The sequence below is a fragment of the Corvus brachyrhynchos genome, unplaced genomic scaffold (assembly GCF_000691975.1).
Source record: "Corvus brachyrhynchos isolate BGI_N302 unplaced genomic scaffold, ASM69197v1 scaffold175, whole genome shotgun sequence".
NCBI lineage: Eukaryota > Metazoa > Chordata > Aves > Passeriformes > Corvidae > Corvus > Corvus brachyrhynchos.
The window spans coordinates 2,782,493-2,803,031 of NW_008238448.1; positions in this window are offsets into that span (position 1 = coordinate 2,782,493).

The window sequence follows — 20,539 nt, forward strand, 5'->3', positions numbered from 1 at the left end:
ACACTTGTAAGACTTTCATGCTAATTCTCATACTCATTTCTTTGTATTATTCCTAGAAATTTACGGAATTAAATCACTGTCCCTTTTCCCTAGACAAAATCAAATTTGCAGCACTTCTACTTTTCTGAAGTTCTCATGGTTTCTCCAAGTTTTCTGTGGTGCACTTAAAAGCAGCGTTTGGTTTATAATTTGTGACATTTTCAATTTAGTTTTTTATATCTAGATTATGCCATAAAATCTCACATTCATTTAGCTGTCTAAAGTAAGGGAAAAGTTATAAACTTTTGCCCCATGTCTGAGACAAGACTTTTCTTATGGCAAAGTGACCGTCAGGAGGAAGCTAGCCAGACAGTCTGAGTGATGACCTAGGGGGGGTGATGGAAGCCCCTGTGGGACAATGCTTTTTCCTGCTTCTGGAAGTCCCTCCTATTTCCACATTGGCTTCTGCATCCGGTACTTTACCAGGATTCTCTTTCACATCAAAGCATCTCTCCCCGGGCTACACATGTAGGGGCACAGCCTTAGTTTCCATGGGAAATAGTTTTATCCCAAAGGAAAGGGAAAGAAATGTTTGGTTTAAACATGCTTAACACTCCCCCTTCTGTATAAGGCACTCTGTTGTTGCACTTTCTCTGGTCCCTTGGGGTATCAACATGCTCTTTACCACACTCATGCTTATTTTCTTAGTTGAGGTGTTTAGAAGGGGCCGTGGGGAAATTTTGCTTTCATCCACATTGGTTAAATAAGCATCATCAGGCTGAAAGCTTGCTAAATTAATTGCACCAAATTCTTTTTTGTTGGTTTCACCCTTAGGATGAGTTGGTCCCAGTTCTACCATTTAAAATAACTTTGTGACGTAGACAACATGGAATTTGTGTTTCTCTACTAAAGTTATTAGAAATACAGAAGCAGCCAATGTATGGGTGATAAAACCGTTGCTTGTCTCTTGCTTAGTGAACAGATCCCTGAATTATGTGGAGGGATCCATGAATTTTCCTGGAAGTCAAGGAGGTGTTTTCAATAAAGAGTTCAAATCAGATATGAGTTGCTTACTCTGTAATTTGATGAGAATTTTGTGCCACCTCCGTCAGCCCGTAGAGGAAAAAGAGATTTCTGGAAATTAGACTTCTCTTGAGCTGAGTGCTCCTCTTGAGTAAACAACCCACCAGCAAAAGTTGCAAGCTTCATGATAGCAGCTATAACATCTTAAGGATATCGATGTGATGAGGTTTGTAGCTGATATTGACTTATAAAACAGATGGGCTTTGAGTGCACAAGCCCTTTTCTAAGCTTAGCAAGAAGACAATAGCGTGTTTCTGATTTGACTGAGTGTGGGACCACTCAAAACTACACAAGTGTTTGCTGGTAGTCATGAATCATACCAAGGAGGAAACACCCACTGCTTTCTGTGGCCAGGATTAAACCAAGCCTGGACACTCTAACCACATATGCTCTTCCTTACTCCAAATACTTAAAAAACATGTAATTTGGTAGCCCAGTTACTCCTTTTTTGAAGTCTCCTGAATTTGTGTGTTTTTCAACTGTTGATGCCATTAGTTCCTCCTCTACTTCCCTCTGTTGGCATGTAATCTCTTTAGGTTGGTTGCTCATGCCTTCAGGGTTGCTGGGTTTCTTTCCATGCCAGGCTCTTTGATTTTGCCTCTGTTGGGCTGCTAGGTCCTTTGATTATTTGAAGTGCTTTGAATGCTGACTTTAATTACATTGCCTTGTAAGAGGCTCTTCTACAAGGTTTGCTGACTGCAAGGCCTCTGACTGCCTCAGCAGCCATGCTGCTGGGTGGGGAAAGTGCCACGGAACATGTCAGCGTTATAAAGACAGCAGTCACTGAAGTGCAAAACTGACAAATCACCTTCAAGAATGTGAGACTTTGTGTTGTTTTGTTTATTTTATATATATATATATTCCTCAGTACTGGCAGAATTTAAAATGCTTACATCTACAATGGAAGAATGCTAAATCTGGAAACAGATTTCTAATGTCTCACTCAGAAGCATGGCATTTTTCTTAGTGACAGATTGTCAGCCATGGCCAAGCAGGGCCCAGCAGAGTTGAGGATGTGGATGATTTGGAGACTGTCCAGAATAAAGGAACAGGAATGATAAAAGCTTTATAAAACATGAGTGATGAGGAAATGTTAAAGAAACTGAGTTTGTTTAGTCTAGAGGAAAAAGACTATGGGGGAAAACGTATGAGTTTTTCAATATATAAACAATTGCTTTAGAGAGGACAGCCATCATTTGTTCTCCATGGCCACTGTGAGAAGGATGAAAATAAATCAACATCATCTGCAGCAAAAAAAAAAAAAACAAACTTAAGCTACACTTTGGGAACTAGGTTTTGTCTGGATGTTGAGCCCTTTCACTGGCAGATTTGAGAATGGGTTAGAGCAACACCTTACAGGGAAGAGGTGACTAAACCTTATTCTGACTCATGGGAAGGTATAGGACAAAATGATTGCAGGAGATTCTTTCCAAGACTTACAGCTTTATAAATTTATGAAGAAGGACTTTGAAGGGAAAAGATTTGAGCTGGGTAAACACGTAGTTGCTTTTTCTAACTGGTAATTCCAGTCACCCTGGTGTCATTTAAACAGTAAAAAATTAAGTCTTTCCTGTGTCAGCCTTTTTGGGAAGAGTTTTTAAAGCCATACAGATACTCTGTTTAGCTCTTTTTTATAAGCTCCCATTCTTTCCTCTTTGTTCATCCTCTTAACTTTCCTCCATGAGATGTAAAATATGCTTTGTTATGAGTATGTATGTAATATATGTAATTTATACATAACTTTCCTCCATGAGATGTAAAATATGCTTTGGTCACCTGCTTGAAGGACTTGGAGGAGGCTCATTCAGCTTCTCCCACTGGTTTAAAAGAGATCCCCAATCTGCAATCACAACCAATCCAGTCTTCCCAGTAGGGAAAACAGTTCACGGTGCCATGCTGGGATAATAGAGTTGCACGTTTTAGGTATCACACCTCAGGCAAATCATTCTGGGCCCTCACTGCCACCCTGAGGAAGTTTTCAATGCACATTCATCTGATGTTACATCATTGTGTGGTCAGATTTGCAGCCCTATTTGCAACAACAGAAGGAGTGTGGTGTTTGCTGCACCCTTATAACAGTGGGCTTAAAATCATCTGGTGAAAAGTGCCTTCTGATCCAGCCAGATGGTGGGTCAAGGGCAAAGTGGAGGAAGAGATGAAAAAACTGAATGTTTTAGTAAGGGTTTTAAAACCATTAGAAACATTTATGCAATAGAGGAGGTAACCAGGGGACCTTTAGAAAATGCCTTAATGTGGTTTTCACCTTAGAAGTATTTTTCAGGGAATGATAATTCATTCATAATTAATTGGTAATGGATTTATTATTATCAATATTGATTTCACTTGACAAGGCGAGACATAAAGTTAACAAGTGTGAGGCATTGTGTGCAAAACATGAAGTACCTCCAGGTTCATTGCTGTGCCAAGTAGGTTGATCAAGAGCCAAGATTGCATCAGGGGACCCCTTACTGCCAGTCTGCCAGAGAGGACAAGAGTCCTGGAGGCAGAACTGCCATCAAGAGAGGAGGCATAAGCAGGCAGCCTTGAGCAGGCCATGGGGGAGGTAGTATACTTCTGAGATTAAATCCTATGTGCCTTAATAGAGACAACTTCTCTCTACAGTATCTTTCAGCATTCTGTTAATTAAAAAAAAAAAAAAAAAAAAAAAAAAGACTAGGATAAATTTACAAAAATAAATAAATTAAAGAGAAAGTAACTTCTGCCAAAAAATGAACTTTCATGTTCAACTTCTGCTTGAAACTAACTTCCCAGGAGCCAACTTTCTCAGGGAATAGCCTGTTATCAGATAAAGGAAGGACTGAACAAGAAAAATAATTCCTTTGTTATGAAAGTCATCCCCCTTTATCAGGGCCTTCTCCCCCAGCTTTTAATGCTCACTGAATTTCTTCTGATCTCTTAGCATCTTTGTATTTTCCCGCCTGTCTGTCAACCTCCTCTGAGGGTATTTTCCTTCTTGAAGCTAAGCTTTGCAACAGAACTAAAAGAAAGCAAACAGAAATGTCTTCAATCACTCTAATTACTTAAAAATTCATAATCATTTCTATAGCCAAAGGCAGAAAAGCTAATTATTTACTGTCCCAACCAGTTTTAGCACCTCCCGGGAAAATGTGCTATTGAGCCAGCTGCACTGATGCATCTGCAGCAGGCAGCTCTCATCGCTGGGACCCAAGTGTGCCAGCATCACCAGTGGGACTTCTTCAGCTTTGAACAGATCTGCTGCAGCAGGGTAGCTATAAGGCAGAGGAGCTCAGCCACCGGGGACTGGGAAGACAGCAGCGTCTTGCTTCTCTCCCTAGTGAACCTTCTGGCCATCTTCACATTGGCGTTTACAGAAAAGTGAGCTATTTAGGAAAAGATTGTCATTTTTCTTTTTTCTAAGTGCAGCCCATTTAAGCTTGTTACGTAGGATGTAATGGAAAAAGAGCACCAGTAGAATTCTGGCTGATGCGGGCAAATACCTGTCCAAAAATTATTCACTGAGCGGTGACACTGCCTTTCTGTTTATGTGTTTGTTTGCGTCTTATGGAAAGATGCCCAGCTCTGGTTACTGCTGTGAGAGATTTGGAGGATTAGGACTTGCTCTCTACCCCACATTATGTTGCTGTCAGATTCCACTGGAAAATCTTCTATAAAGGGCATCCCCTTCCTCATCCTTTTGAGGCAACTCGTATCTTCCTTCTTAGGTATCTTCCAAGGGCCTTTCACAATCTGCCTCCTGAAGTTCTGATCCAACATTTGTGACTTCTGTGTAACATGTTCTGAACCAAAAAGACCTTTCCCTCAAAACCTCAAATTCTTTGAACTCCCCCATCCAAATTCACAACAGACTCTACTTTCATGTCCTTCTCTTGCTTTTTGTTGTCAGCTGGAGTAGACTTGCTGCATTTCTCAGTAAATACTGAGAAAGATAAACCTGAATACACAGCCTTTACTGAGGTCTCACCATGGGTTACCTCAGACACTGTCTGCTGTTCTACACTGGAGCAAGAAGAGCAGTCAGAGAGCTACAACATGTACAACATGTAATAATTTACCTGGTCTCTGACAAGCTTTAATTACCATAGCTGATTAAAAAGACCTGGAAAGGCTAAGTGTGAATGATGGGGATCTAGCAGAGGTGGATGGTTGGGGATGATAGATCAGACATGACATGATGATAGGACAGAGAGGATAACAGGGCTGTCAGCACTGGAGCTGCATGTGTCAGAACTAAGAGAAGCAGCAGATCTGAGACAGCAGTGATGGCAAGGGCCCTGCAAGGCAGGGAATGGATATGAGGGAACAAGCTGGGAAATGGAGAAGAGGGCATTGGGATGGCAAACATATCTATGATCAGCAGGTGCAAAAAGGTATACTCATGTTCTATGTTAGAAGTGCATTTACATCCTACCTTTCCTTTGTGCAGTGAATGTTGTGGAAAGGACTGTACTATTTTTAACCTTTGGAATTGAATTAGGCTATTGTGATATGCATCATAAATCAACCAAGCATGTGTCTAGTCCTAGCCATGTATCCAAGACAGCAGCGGCCACCAGCTCAGGAGCCATTGCCCTGGCTGAACGACAACGCTGCGCTGATTCGTAAACAGAGGAAGTACTTTAGCAAACCGACTTTTTAGCCTAACTTCTGCCAAGGACACCCCACAGAGGTGCTTGTGGACTCCATCAAAAGGCTGAGTCTCCATTATGGTATTTAGTCTAGACTTCAGTACATCCAAAGGGCTGCTCACAACTTTCATTGCATTTGCCCCACCTTGGCCTTTCCCACTTTGGCTGTGCCCCAGCTCCTAGATGTCCCAGCTCCTCCCTCAGTCAGGCTTTGGCTTCCTTTCCCAGCCCCATCTCAACCCTTGCTCTCCCTGCCCTGAGCACAGCAGTCCCTCTGTCGAGGCCAAGGCTCCCACCTGCTTGGAGGGGCAGTGCCATCTCCTCCCAGCACCCAGCTAGGGTACCTGGCTTGCACAGCTGGGGCTGAAGCCAGCACAGTTCACCAGCTGTAAGGAAAACCTCTGGGGAGTTACGTCTGCTACTGTTTCTGGCAGAATAATTATACTGACACACGCACGGGAAGTTTCTACCTTTTCATATATTTTCAGTGAGAAAATTCAGCATTGTTTCCCAGGGTTACCATGAGCTAATAAACTGCAGACATGGAGCCATGACAGCATTTTTCCTTTGTGAAGGCATAGGAGTAGTGACTTTCCCCTTCAAGGAAAGCCCTATTCCCTTCTTCCCATGCTTTCACTCTCCCACCCACCCAGCACAACTTGATGTTGCATTGATTGAGTAAATTGTGCAGAAGGATGCAAACATCTGGGTGTTGGCAGAGTGTCTCCCAGATGGCCAACACTCTTGCTTCCTTCTTTTTCAAGATGAAAGGGTCCATTTTAAAGCCAGTTAAAAGAATATTAGAGAATTGATCTGAACACAACAAAGTGAATAGGCCAAGAGTTAACATTTTCATCCTCTACTGCCCTCTATTGAGAATGGATCCATCTGCAGAAAAAAAATCTAAAAATGACAAAATTCAGCATAGAGTTTTATCCCCACAAAAAAATCACAACATTTTAAAGCCCATATGTTCAGTTCCAAACAAAGCTTATAATTTTGCTTTGTTGACATATTTGTTAATGCATTATTCGCAGGTTCCATACATGAAGGCAAAATTGTAATGAATTAACCATTCAATCCCCACAGAGTAACCATTCAATCCCTAGGATATGCTTATGGAGAACCTGTTATATTAATAACCCAACTAATAATAAACCTATTATGGTAACCCAAAAACATCCATCTGGGACATGATCTTGCCAGGTGGAAGCTGCTCTGAGGGTTCCATATACAATATGTTCCACATATATTATGGCAAAGACCCTTTGCTTTCACCCTGACCTAATCAGCTCAAATGTCAGTGGATGAAAGAGCAATTAGTTATACTAGTCATCCTTGGAAACTAGAATGACACATTTACCTAACAAAAAAAAATAACTCAGAAGAAAATCTGCCTCTTCACTTTAAAAACACTCTATGGCAAGGTGATTCCTTGGCAATATCATTCCTTCTTTGGAAGTATTTGTGGAAAAATGTAAAAGAACAGAATGAGTTATAGTGATGCTAGTAAAAAGATGATTGAAAAGATTATCATGTTCTGTATTTTTCTACCATTTTATCATCAGAAGAGCTCCAAAGGCTTATAAGTAATTGCTTGCAAATTAATTATTTGCAAAATAATTACCTGGAGGTAATTATCTCAAAAATCACAATCGACAAGCAAAGATTAAATTTGATTTTGTTTTACATAAAGGGAAATTTGAGGGAAAAAAATCAAGTCTAAAGTGTTTAGGTCTAACGCCTAAAACTAGCATCCTCCATCTCCTCTTGTCCTTTCAAACAAAAAATTTTAATATTCACAGGTGTGTAGCACTTTCAGCTATATAAAGGATGGCAGTGGATTCATATTGGTAAACCACACGACCTAACATTTTCTGAGGTGAACATGTCCCACTGTGACATCTTCTTCATTGTGGAATTTGAGAGTGAAAACTTAATGTGTTGTGGATAAAGCTGTGATGATTTGAAGATGAATTTGCAAGAAAATGCCACCTGTTTTGGATGCTGATTCCGGATACGAGTGGGAGAAGGTTCACTACTCTGGCCTTTCCTCATTTCCCCACTATTTTGATAGGTGCCCACCGATGTTTCTAGGTTCTCTTCTGCCAATGACAACTAAACTCTGACAGGCTTCACCCAGCCCAATTTATTTTTTCCTCCCTTGCATACAAAATGGTGTAATTTTTACAGAAGTTGTATTTTCTTCACTATCTTCTGCATCCCAGATCCATAAAATAACAGGCTTACATTCCAGAAATATTTTTCCTTCAGTATAAATCTGAGCTCCCTGAATGGGGAGCTGGGATCTTAAAAAACAAAGCCCTCTGCTCCTAGAGCTCTTATGGCATTTCATAAAAGAAATAATCCATCTTTTGCCAAGCAAGGATTCTCTCCCACAGACCATCTATGTGGTTTCCATCTGCACGTTAATTGGAAACTGCTTGGGGTAAAAAAGTATTTATATGTTTCAAATTGAAGCTGTTCCCATGCTCTGGCAAGGTGCAGGGAGCTCTCTTCCCACAGTCCAGCCCTCCAAGGAGAAACCACAAGCTGACTGCAGACCTTGAGCGCTGAAACTCTGGGGCATTTGGGTGGTATCAGCCAGGCCGAGGCGGAGCCATGTGCCACTGCTCGCTAGAAGGAGCAGTGTGCCTGTTTTCTCTTGGGCAAAGGGCTCTCTGCTGGGTACACTCCTGCCTGCAAGTCTTCAGCAGAGTCTCCTTCTCTCTGCCAACTGTGGTTGAAGGAACACGTATTTGGTATTGTTTCTGCCAGGTAAACATCTTTAATGCCCCCAAAATTGATGCTGATGACTTCCTTCAGGCATGTAAGTCGCGTAACACCTGGGAGAAACCTAGAAACACAGATGAGCCCCCTCAGCACAAAAACTAAGCTGAAAAGCATCAGAGGCTGAGCAGAGAGAGCACTTCTGTCTTACTCAGACCCTCTCTGGAAACAGGGGACTTGCCCATACAGAAAATTACAAGGACCCTGAAGACCAAAAATGATAACTGGTAGATAGGCTTTGCATTGCTCTTACCAGGAATAGTCCAGCAGTGGCTTACACTCGATCAATTTATCAAAACAGCTTTCTCCATGTGCGAGGGCTAAGAGCTTGGGCAACATTCATCCTCAAGGAGCACTCACAGAGCAGATCTAAGGAAGATTTCACTCAAAAACTGCTCTGGCATCTCCTCACTTAGGAAATTATAGGCACAAGCAACCAGAGAAGGGGCCTGGATAGACTGTACCCTGACTGGAAAACTGTTTTGCGGACTTGCTCTCTGTGCTGATCTTCCTTGCAAACTCATCTTGGGATCTCTTAAGAAAAAAACCCCAGTATATATAAAACATCAGAGCAAGTTTATCCATGACATGAGAAACATTCCATGGCTATTATTTTAGGAATGGATCCAGATGGTGATCTACTGCAGCTTAGTAACCAGAAATATTTTTATGCTGCTCTGAGATAAAATTTTTCTCAGGTCTGAAATCAGAGGAATTGACTGACAGTCTCTCTACAGCAAATAAATAATGTGAAGACCCAAATGGAGTATTTATTTTTGTGATTAAACTAGTCAGCAGGTTAATTTTAATATAATGTAAATGCAGGATTTATGGAAAGGATAGTACATAGCTAAATGCTATCTAGCAGTTTTCAATTCCTACTGGGACTTCACTGCAATGTACTTAAAGCCCCATCCTATGCTTCAGCAGGGCTGGAAGCCTGTTAGTGCTTTGAAAGGATGAAAGCAAATGAAATTGAATAGCAAACAAAAAAAAGTTCAGACTTGATCAGTGATGATGAGAGAATTCCAACTGGGTCCGCTTGGGAGCAATGATCAAGAATTAAAGTCTTGATTTTTTTTTAAGCTAACAAATGAAGCTTCTTTATTCTACTTAAATAGGATAAGAAAAGCCCTATTAAAGGGAGCTAACAGTTGTACTAATCTGCAAGCCACATCTCTATTGGCCCCAGTAGGAAAAAAAGAAGGAAAGACTTCTAAAAATGTTTAACAAAACTCAGAGAAAATGAGAAGAGCAAGAGATAACTGAAAGATGTGCAACTTTGTCTCTGTGGAAGAAGAAAAGTCTGTTTTCATACCTGAGTGAAGGGGCAGGAGCATGGGGTACAGCTCTCATCCTTTGCACTCCATCCTCCAGAGTTTACAGTCTGCAGGCTGACTGCAGAGGGGCTCTTGCCAGGTGTATGAAGGTGGCCTGGGGCTTGGGGTTTTGCCCTTTCTTTTTTTTTTTTTTTTTTTTTTTTTGACTGAGGACTTGATCCCCCCAGGCACCTGCCTTACCAGGATTACTTGCATTTCTGGCATGAATGATCTCAGCAGGTGGCTCTGTGAGGGCAGTGTGCCCATTCCTGGGCAAGCTGAAATATTGGCCCGCTCTGCTGTCACATTGGCAGCCTTTAATGTATGCTCATCTCCATATAAGTATTGCTTAGGCTCCAGATTTGGCCAGTTGTGAGATTACTGTACCATCTGTAATCCATACGCTCTCTTGAACCTCTGGCTGGCTCGCTGGCTAAGGGGATCTTTCAGCACTCCTGCTGTATCTCCTCCATGTCCACGTGCTCTTGGTGGCACCATTCAGCGTCACTGACTTGACTCTAGCTGACAGGGACAGCAATGGCTGTGAAGATGTGTCAATATCCCTGGCTGCCAACATGTGGAGGGAACCTGAATGCATGCCCAGGACTCCTCGGGAATTAAGATGTGGCTTCTAAATCTTGTGTCTGTCTCTGCACAGCCCTGGTGACCTGTGCTGGCTGGATTAGTGACAGAGTAATGCTGTAAGGACACTTTCACAGGGCTGCTGGACTAATCCCTCAGCAGGGGAGGAGAGAGAGGAATAGCACGAGTGAGATAAGAGAGAAGATCCCTTGGCATGTGTGTACCAATAAGTTAGGGAGGAGCCATTGCTATGAGAATTGAGGACAACATGCCCTCATTAGTCTAAGACACATAAAAGACGTGTGGCATGGGGTGTACAGGGACAAAGGATAAAACTTGGCCCCATTGTAGAAATACGTAAAACAACAGCTGAAACAGAGTCTTAGTTCACTCTTTTTTTCATATGGACCAAGCCCACCTGTGAATTGATAACCAAAATATAATTTCGCCCTCATCTCAAGTCAATGTTTAAATGCAAGTGATGAGGAAGAACTCTCAGTAGGACCCTGAGCTCATTAAGCCTCAAGAAGAGAAGGCTCAAGGGGAATCTTACCAATCTGTAGAAATACTGAGTGAGGGAGAATAAAGAACAAAATATGCGAAATACAAGAGGTATTGAAATACGGTAAATCCAATTTATACTTTAAATAAAACGTATTTACTATGGAAGTGGTCAATCATAGGAACAGGTTGCTCATAGAGATTGTGGAGTCACCATCTCTGGAGGTATTCCAAACCCAACTCAATGCAGTTTTGTGCAAACTGCTCCAGCTACCCTGCTTTGAGCAGAGAGGTTGGACTAGACAGGCTCCAGAGAACCCTTCCAGCCATTTTTTTCCCTTTACACCCCCTCTCATCATGGATTCAAACTGCACCCTCTTGAGGAGATCAGTACAGTTCTTAAACTCCTGCTCAGCAGACACATGTGATGGAGATGTATGTTTTTGCATAAAGTTCACAAATCCTCCATGTCTTAACATTTTTAGGTAAGCATTTGCCCCTAAAAATGAAAGCTATAAAGTGCTTCCTGACTTGCTGTTAATGATTGCAACAAACAGAGCAGTGATGAATTCAAGGCCAAAATGGGGGTCTTTCAATGACCCTCAGAATTTCCAACTGCTGCACACAAACCCTGTTACTACAGAATTGTGACACAGAATAATGAAGTAATTTATCCAGGCTAAAATGGGTCAGAGTTTTGACAGTGATTTCAGTGAAAGCGTAGTGAGGTCCTTTGGGTTTGGCTATATTTTTCAAAGAACCTAACCTGATTCCTAGTACAAGGAAGCATGCCCAAGTTACATGGCTCTATATTTTAAACAGAACTTCCTTTTAATAACCTGGGTTTGATGCATTTTACAATGTATTTATTATCTCACACTGTGATATTTTGTAACTTAGATTTTCAGCTAACGAGTAGCTCATCTAATGAAAATAATGATTTTTTCATGCTGTACTACATGGAAACTTAAAGTATTTCAATTAAACAAACCACCTCATTAGTGTGCCTTGATAACATAGTTGAGTTTTCTTTGATATGGTCAGAAATATCTAGCATGCTTTTGGGATGCAATCAAACTCTCCAATAAACTTGTTGCTAAAGACAGCTGACTAGCACCATGTATTTCTTGAGCAGTCAAATGACCTAGTTTAGAAGTGTTTGAAGCCATTTTATACTTTGGAAGGAGAACAAATTAACCTTGTTTAACAAGTAGTTTTCAATTTGTGTCCCAGCACTCTTCTGCACTCTACCATCTCCAGAGCAGCAGCATGGCCTTATTTCATCCTTCCTGTTACATATCCTATATATTTAATGCTACAGCTTTGGGAAGCACCTCTCATCTGCTGCATGGACCCTTGGAGGGGGTAGTGTCATTGCACTCAACAAGTATTTGAAGCCACAAGGCTTATTATCTGAGGTCTGCTTCAGTTTTTTGTACTCACTGAAGAACTAAAAGAGAGCCAGGGTCATTGCTGCCTTTCACTTTGATTTATTTGGCCTGTTCCTTTGAAAGTCTTGTTCAAATGAATATTGCAAAGATAGCAGAGCACTCTGCAGCAAAACTCCAGCTTTTGGTTGAGACAAGGCCAAAATGAGCTATATCTTTACTGCAGAGTATTTCTGTGGCTGCATTGGGATGTGGGGTCAGACCTGTGGCTATTGTAAATCAACATATCTCTGTTCAGGGAGCTGGTTTTTATCAGATGAAGATCTGGATTCACATTTCCATAGTTTCTCTGAGAATGAGCATTTCTGGGTAATGTTCCTTCTATAATGCTAGGGTATATTAATGTTACAGTGAGTTGCTGTCTTTTAGGCTCTTCCCTTGAAAAATTTGGTTCAGATTTAGGTCTCCTTATAGCAAAATGATTTGCAGAAAATATCTCTGATTGTTGAAAGTAATTAACTACTCTCTCATCAGCTGCAGTGGACCACACATTTAACGCTTCACCATCTCTATGTATTCACTATAAAGGAGAAGCAGATGAAAGACATTTAGTCCATGTGCCAGCTCGCCTGTACTAACCCCTCTTGTCACTCTACTCCTTTGTCAATTCTTTCAAACACGACTTTAGTGTGGCTTCTTATCACTGTGAAAACCACATCAAGCAACAAACAAGCAAGCTTTTCACACGCAAAACTTAACTGGTGGGCTGTTACATTTGGGAAGCTACATGGTATCTCCCCACCTGCATTCTTTCTCCTTCAGCAGCAAAACTAAAGTGGACCTTGTTAGTTTTCTATTCAAGTTAATTTTGATGCCTTCTGTTCTCAGCAGATAAGATCTTCATCCTGCTGCAAAGAAATATCTACACCCAAGATGCAAGGTCTCATCTACCTTTGCCTGCCTGTTACAAACCCTAAATTCTAAGCTTAATGTAAGTTGGCAGTGTCCCTTTAATCAAAATTTAAAGCTTGTCTTCAATCTCCTCAAAGCACTTAAAATCTAGCAGCTTTAGAAGGAAAAGAATCATTAGTGCTGCCGTTCTCTGCTTCCCAGCAAGCGGGAAGTTTGACCGTGGGGTGTTACACGGTGTTGTGTTGCTCTCCACAGAGCCCTATTTGGGATCAGTCTGTCAGACTTTTGCTCTTTTTGCTGCTCACAGGGAGGAGGGCGCAGAGCAATCAGAAAATCTGCTCAGCAATAAGATGAAGCCAACACTTTCCTTCAGAAGTTTGGAGCAAGCCCTTCTTTGCACCTGCCATCTCTGTAAAGACAGGTACTAAAATTCACATCTGACTATGTCAGAAATACTGCATTCAGCTGTCCCAGCTTCTATCACAGGCATATCTGCTGAGAGAGGAACCAGCCATTTAGTCTGGGATGTTCATAGGAGATTGGTTCCCGTTCAGTCATTCTGATTCCTGGACCTGTGAGAAGCCAGGTTTGCAGTTTGGCAGCCGAGTGCTTGGAAAGCTGGCTGTGAGCCCCTCTGAAAGGTTGGCCTTGAATCTGCAAATATGCAACTTGGAAACCCCCGTAAGGAGCAGCCAGTCTGATGCCAAGCATAAGCCAAGCTCATCACAGCTTCATGAAAAAATAACACCTTCTGGGGTTTTTGCCATGCACAGCAAAGTACAGTATTGCAAAAATATTTTGTAGGCAGCTTTCTGTACAGTAACCTGCTGCTCTGCAGGCATGGCTACCTAACATTGATCCAGGCATTTCTTTCAGCAGTGTCACATCTTGTGCTTCTATCAGCGTGATGCTTTCAGATTTAATATGCTCTGTTGTTTGCTTCTCAAACCATTTAACTTTTCTTCCAATTTCCCTTCAAACAAGATGAATTTGCATTATTTCTTTGTTACAAAACTTCACAAATATGGATGTATATGGGTACCTCTAGGCCTTAATTGTTTCCTGTTGAACACCGATAAAAATGTATCTGGACAGATAGATATTTTAATGTGTCTCTAATTATTAATGTACAGTTTAGGTTGCACCTAGCAAGGAACATCCAAAAGCCTCATGTGCACATATTTGCTCACTCACTTTCTCTCTGCTTTTCTCCCTTTCGCATGTAAAGTGTGTAGTAATGTGCTGGGCTTTTACCTTTGGAGAATTTGTTTCAATCTGACTTACATTGTAAGCAAAATTGAGTTGCAGAAGATCATTCTAATTACTGGAAGTATTTGCCTAATCTTTAGTATGTTATAGCCTGGTCATTACCATTTACAGAATGTTACAATTTTAGATTTTAAAATGTGCTCACAGCTGGGCAGTACCTTGATAGCTCCTGCAGTGAAATCTGGTGTGTGGGGAGTGTATGCTGCATGCAATAAATACAGTGTGACAGTATAAAGGGCAGGACACTTGGTCCAGTGAATGTGCAGTAGATCATCGTTTGAAGGTGAATAATTTTACATGTAGCTAGCTACACAGAACACACATCCAAAGGGATTCTTACCTTCATGTCTTCTTGAAGAATGAAGGCACTTATGGAGAAGTAGGGTAACGAGACATGTGGAGAAGACAGGAGGCAGCTCATTCATAGACTTAGCACTAAGATATGGATACACTTAACTGAAGAGGGAAGGAGTGATGCTTTTTTCTCTCTTTATATGATGAAAATAAAAAGTGATCAGGATAGATTTTTGTTATCCTCTGGGCATTAAAAGCTTAAATGCAAAATGCATGATTTATTATATCTAGCCAAATCTTAGGGGTAAATAGGCAGTATGGGGAATTAGTTGTTGTTAATTGGACTTCTGAGCTGAATTCTCAGGGTGCTGCACTGCAAGCACATCCCTTTTGTTTTAATATTGAAACAGGGAGAAGCCAGTTCTATGATGGATTCATTCCACTATAGAACAGCAGAGCACGCTAAATCATCTTCATCAAAGTAAGTTGCACGTGTCGAATGTAAATATTTTAGGGTTAATTTCCACATGTACTATAAAAGGTATTTGTTTCTCCATTGAGCATTTTGAAACTGTAGAGTAAATCTTCAAGTAGCATAAATTGCCTAATTGTTCTCTAATATCTGAAGATATGATTGCTGTTCCTTAAGCTATTGTATTTAGATCACATTTTCTGTGTAGTTTGGGGCAGTCAGCTCTGCTGCTGGTGAATTGAACTCTTCAGAATTCCATGGCAGTGAGTGTGCTTTCAGTGATACTAACAAAATGTGCAATCTCGAAAACTGTATTTCATGTTGTTTTATCAACACTATAAACAGTGTTCCTTCTTTAGAAAGTTTTAACAATAATCACAAAAAAACCCCAAAACCCAAAGATCCCTCACAGATTCAGGAGACCCAGAAAAAACAGCCTTTGCATCAGGCTTTTGTTCTAGGAGCCAGTCCAGTCTCATATGCTGAAAAAATTGATAAAGTACAAATCCCCAGAGCCAAGCAGAGGCCACAGGTCACACACCTCCTTTAGCAGCCTGTTGTAGTTGATCCTCCTTGCACAGCTAATTGCCATTGGTATAATCCAAAAGGTAACTGAGAAAAACAGTCTTCTCTCACATGTTTGACTTGGTAAAACATCACAAAGAAATGTCCCTAGTGCTCCTGAAGTGCTCAGAAAAAAATTAGGCAGATGTTTATATGAATTATAAACCCCTTAGAGAAGTTAAGAAGCAAAACCTTCCTGTACTGTTAATGTATCTTTAAATCACTAAGACAAATATAATTTTTTAAAAGGTAACTAATGCATGATTGACCTTTCTTCATTCTTTATCTCTCCCCTCATCCCTGTGTGGTCAACATTTGCTGTGGTAGGTAGCCCTTCCTACTTTAACGGGCAAAGCAACAGCAAAATATCCAAAATTCCAGATCCCTTTGACACTTAACCTCTCACTCAGTAGTTTGGTCTCAGTCAATTCAAAGGAGTTTTATTGTTTATTGAACTTGAAATAGAATCCAGCCTATACCTTTCTCACCTGTTCACGGGATCCATGTCAACTTATGGCAGATGGTTTTGAATAATTTCTTGAGGAAAGGGGCAGCTACTCCTAATATTTGGTGTTCACTACTCTCCCAAAACTTGTGCAGATAAAGAACTGTAATTTAATTATCTTTGCAGAGTCCCTGAGATTTTATTAAATAGTAACATCAATTATGCTTATTTTAACACTGGGAAAGTTGGACTTAAACTAGACTAGTGTTTGGGGAACTAGATTGTTAAGGTGTTTGGGAGGTAACACTGAGTTGCCTGCAGACTTTACATTAAAGATACCCAAAATCAAGGTCACCACCACCAGTGCCCACACAGCTGATTACACTGCCCTTAATTAAGTGATTGACCCAAGTCTGCCACAGGAAACTGTGTCAGTGAGGGTGCTTTGCCCCTTTGATCCTGGGCACAGGGCACATCCTCCCTGTAAGTCAGGGAAAATTTGGCCATGCCCTTCGCCTTGGGTGGCTGCTGTTGGAGGAGGGAGCAGTGTGAGGTGATGATCCCAAGCAGCTCTGGAGACATTTCCAGTGTGAATCTTCCTGGAGATGTGAGATGCCTACAGCATTGCACATATTGCTGGGGAAGGATTGCCTCCATGCCCTTGATGCCTGGATGGTCAGAAGGCTTAGACATGAGAAGCAGACAGAGTTTAGCTTCATTAGGCACCAAGGATGAAATGCAGTTCTCACAGCCTGGAAGAGGTGTGCAGAGCCCCTTTATTTGTCCATTGCTCTGAGTGGAATATGCACAGCCTGACTTACCATGGCTGCTCCAGGAGAACCGATGCAGGGGATGTCGTAGGCCAGGGACCCTGACTTCAGCTCCGGGGCTGATGAAAAGCAAATGTGAGCTGTCACCATGCAGAATTCACAGCTGCATGGGCTGCCCACGGGCTCAGTATCCTGCTCTGTCTTAAACACTTTCCACAGGGGAGGGGGAGTGCACACAAAGCCTGTTTAATTAGGCGTTGTGTAGGAAGGATGAACTCTATCCCAAGTGAGATGGAGGATTGCATGTCTCCTCCAGATGGTGAAAGCTTTTTTTTTTTTTTTTTAAGGCAGGATAAAATAAGCAGGTGTGAGTATGGGGCCTACCTGTATTGGTTTTAATCAGCAACTTTAAGCAAACTCAGTGTTCTCATCAGAAAAGGGGAAAAATAAACAGCTGAGCACTGTGATTCATTTACACTTCAAATATACTTTGAGTTGGTTATTCCTCAATTAATCAAATAGCTGGTGTATCCCTAAAGTAGTATAAAGTGACACGCTGTGTGAAATCAATTTTCCCTTCCAAAATCATTAAATTCAGTAGCCTGTGACTACATCCCTGCTAATTCTAGTACCGGTCCTTTCATCCTCCATTAACTTTGGCACGCCTAACAGGCTGTCAAAAATAATTTCCCAGAACGTAAATAATTCAGAAATTAAAAATTAATAAATAATAACAGAGAGCTACTGGGAGATAGACTGGGTCAATTAGTCAGCTCTGCATTCTGTTTCTTCGCAGCAGGGGGGCAGCCACATTCGTTACTAGAATCTTTCCTCCGATTCCTAGGTCTGATTTACGGCTCTTCATTACTGGATCCAGTCAGACACAATTACCTCCATCACTATCTCAGTTCCTAACTTCAAAGAAACACACATTTTCTTGTCTGCTTTTTTTCTCCTTGCAGCAGCCTCAGCTTGACGTCCCTGGAATTTCTTCCACGCGGACTAATTAATAAGACTTTGACTTATCATATTCACTTCTCTTCTTTGATGTCCTACCTTAGTCAATCATCCTATTTAATTAGAATTTCAATGATAACTTTACTTATCTGGTGGCTAGATGTAAATTAAAATAACGGGATTTTAATTCTCTTTCTTACAGGGTTATGACATTTTTGACAGAAAAAGTTTCAACCCAAATACGATATTATGTACTTCCTATGCTAGGAGTGCATTCCACTAAATTGTTTTTCCCTTTGCTACAAAATAATTTTGCTTGTTTAACAAGCTCTACTGAAATGGAAATGAACTACAGCTTCTCATAACATAATTTGCACAGGTCTGTGTTGTGGAAGGTTATGTTGATAGAAATTAGTATAATCAGATTGTGACGCATGCCACATAGTTAACAAGGAAAGGGAATGAGATTTTTAAGAAAAAAATCAGTTCTGGAGAGATAGTGGACCCTAGGACCTCTTCTTTCTCTCCTTTCCAACAGTCGCTAGTACTTCTCCAAGGTTTCTTGTTTCCTTTCCACATTTATGGACCTAAGCCTGCTGGTTGTATCCAAGAAGCACCTGAGGCTGGATTCTGACATTTCTAAAACACATATTCATATGCTGTTCACAGAAATGGTATCATGCCTGTGACTTAACAGGAGCAGCATACTGCTCAGCCATCACATCTTTTCCTCTCTGCAGTACCCAGTATGTGCTTGCCCACAGGCTTGCTTTCCTTCCCACGCCTCTTAGAATTTGCCAGTCTAGACTGGTACAACAGCAAGTGAGTATGAGTGAAAACATCTCTCATTTTTTAATTGAAGCTTATGGTGGGGAAAAGCCCTAGAAGGATTCATGAAGAGAAGTTAATGTGGTAGTAGAATCCTCCTGGGGCCTGGTAGATTCTGAAAGTGGTACAGAAGTGTGAGGAAAATATAAGGGGATCCAGCCAGGCTTATCAAGCATTATGCCTTTGGGAACTCTTGCTCTTACCCTGCTGGAACTTTCTGTGTGACCAAGCAAATGGTCGTGTACATAGGTAGGGGCTTGCAGTAAAAAGAGAGAGAAAGAGAGGACTATGTGGAAAAGAAAGAAAGGATGGTCATCATACTAAGAATTGGTCTTAAACTGTGCACAAAGAGTTCTTCTGGTGCAATAAACAGAATATGGTGACAACCTGCTGGCTGGTGCAAAATACACTCCATTACTAAACTGCCATCAGAGACTATTATCTTTCTAATTGGATCTGGTGGAAAAGAGGTTTACAGTTTTGTACCGCCAATAAGCAAGTACACCCTGAAGCCAGCCTCCAGTTTTCTCTAGGAAAAAGGTCCACAACCTCAGATACTATGCTTCCACTGACATCCTAGAAGGGAAAAATTTAAAGCATGCCACTGTTACTTTACGCACAGCACTGTTGGGCTGTGCGTTTGATAACCCATCCCCTTTGTTGAATTCAAGGAAAGAAGAAAATGCAGAAAGAGTTAATGAGGCATGTTGGATGTGGAAAATGACTGCTCCCAAAAGAGATGTTTTTTGGTCCTGTGAAGAGGTAGGAGTAGCAGAGAACATGAATCACTTGACTAATCTGTACAAAATGGGCTTAGTGAGCTGCTGCTTCAAATCTTATCCCCACATTAGATAGCATTAAACCAGTTGTCATTAAGCTAACATTTCTAGATACTCTGGTGAGCCGTTTGCCTGATAGCCCTGTTCCTCTTAAAAAATGAACTGGAAATGCTTAAAAACTAGGCCAGTGCACTGGCAGAAGCGAATGGCTGGAATTTAATTGACAGGTTCTAAAACCTACACCAGTTGAGTTTAGAGCCTAAATAGGGTAAGTTCAAAAATGTATCAATACTATTGTTCAGCAATAAAATAGTTACCTGTTGCACTGACAACATCTAAACTATTCTATCATAATTTAATAGTGTTGTTTTTTAACAATTGGATTCTGTTACACTTTTATATTTAGGCATGATTATTTAATCTAATTTAATTGGCTTTCTTATTCCCCTCAGGGTTCTGGGCCTAGAAAGTTCATGTTAAATACTCTAATTGCTCTGAAACTTACTTGTCTTCTAAAATACGCTCCTATTTTAAATATACCCTAAAATCTAGTTCATACATATTTTCTCTTCTTTCATGAATTAAAAAAAATCTGCTGTCCATAATTTGCACTTAAAAAGAGTCAATAATTAACCAAAATAATAATTATAGATTGAAAACAGGGAGGTTGCAGTACAACCAACTGTGAGTTACACACCCGTAAATAAGGCCAGGAGCACACATCAAAGCTTTCTGAGCACCCGCTACTCTCTAAAAGCAGAGCTGAAGCTGCTAACGATGGCAGCAGCAGCACCCTATGTGTTTAATGCGTGGGTCCCTGAGTAACATTGTGGAGCAGTGCTCAGGTCAGTGGAACAAAAGAGCATTTTGGGGCTCACAGGTGGTGGGCCTAACCCTGTCCTCCTTGCAGATGGTGGCTTCCCACTGATGCTATATGAAGATTTTGACCATGTGGGTCAGCAGCGATTATGGCTGGGGG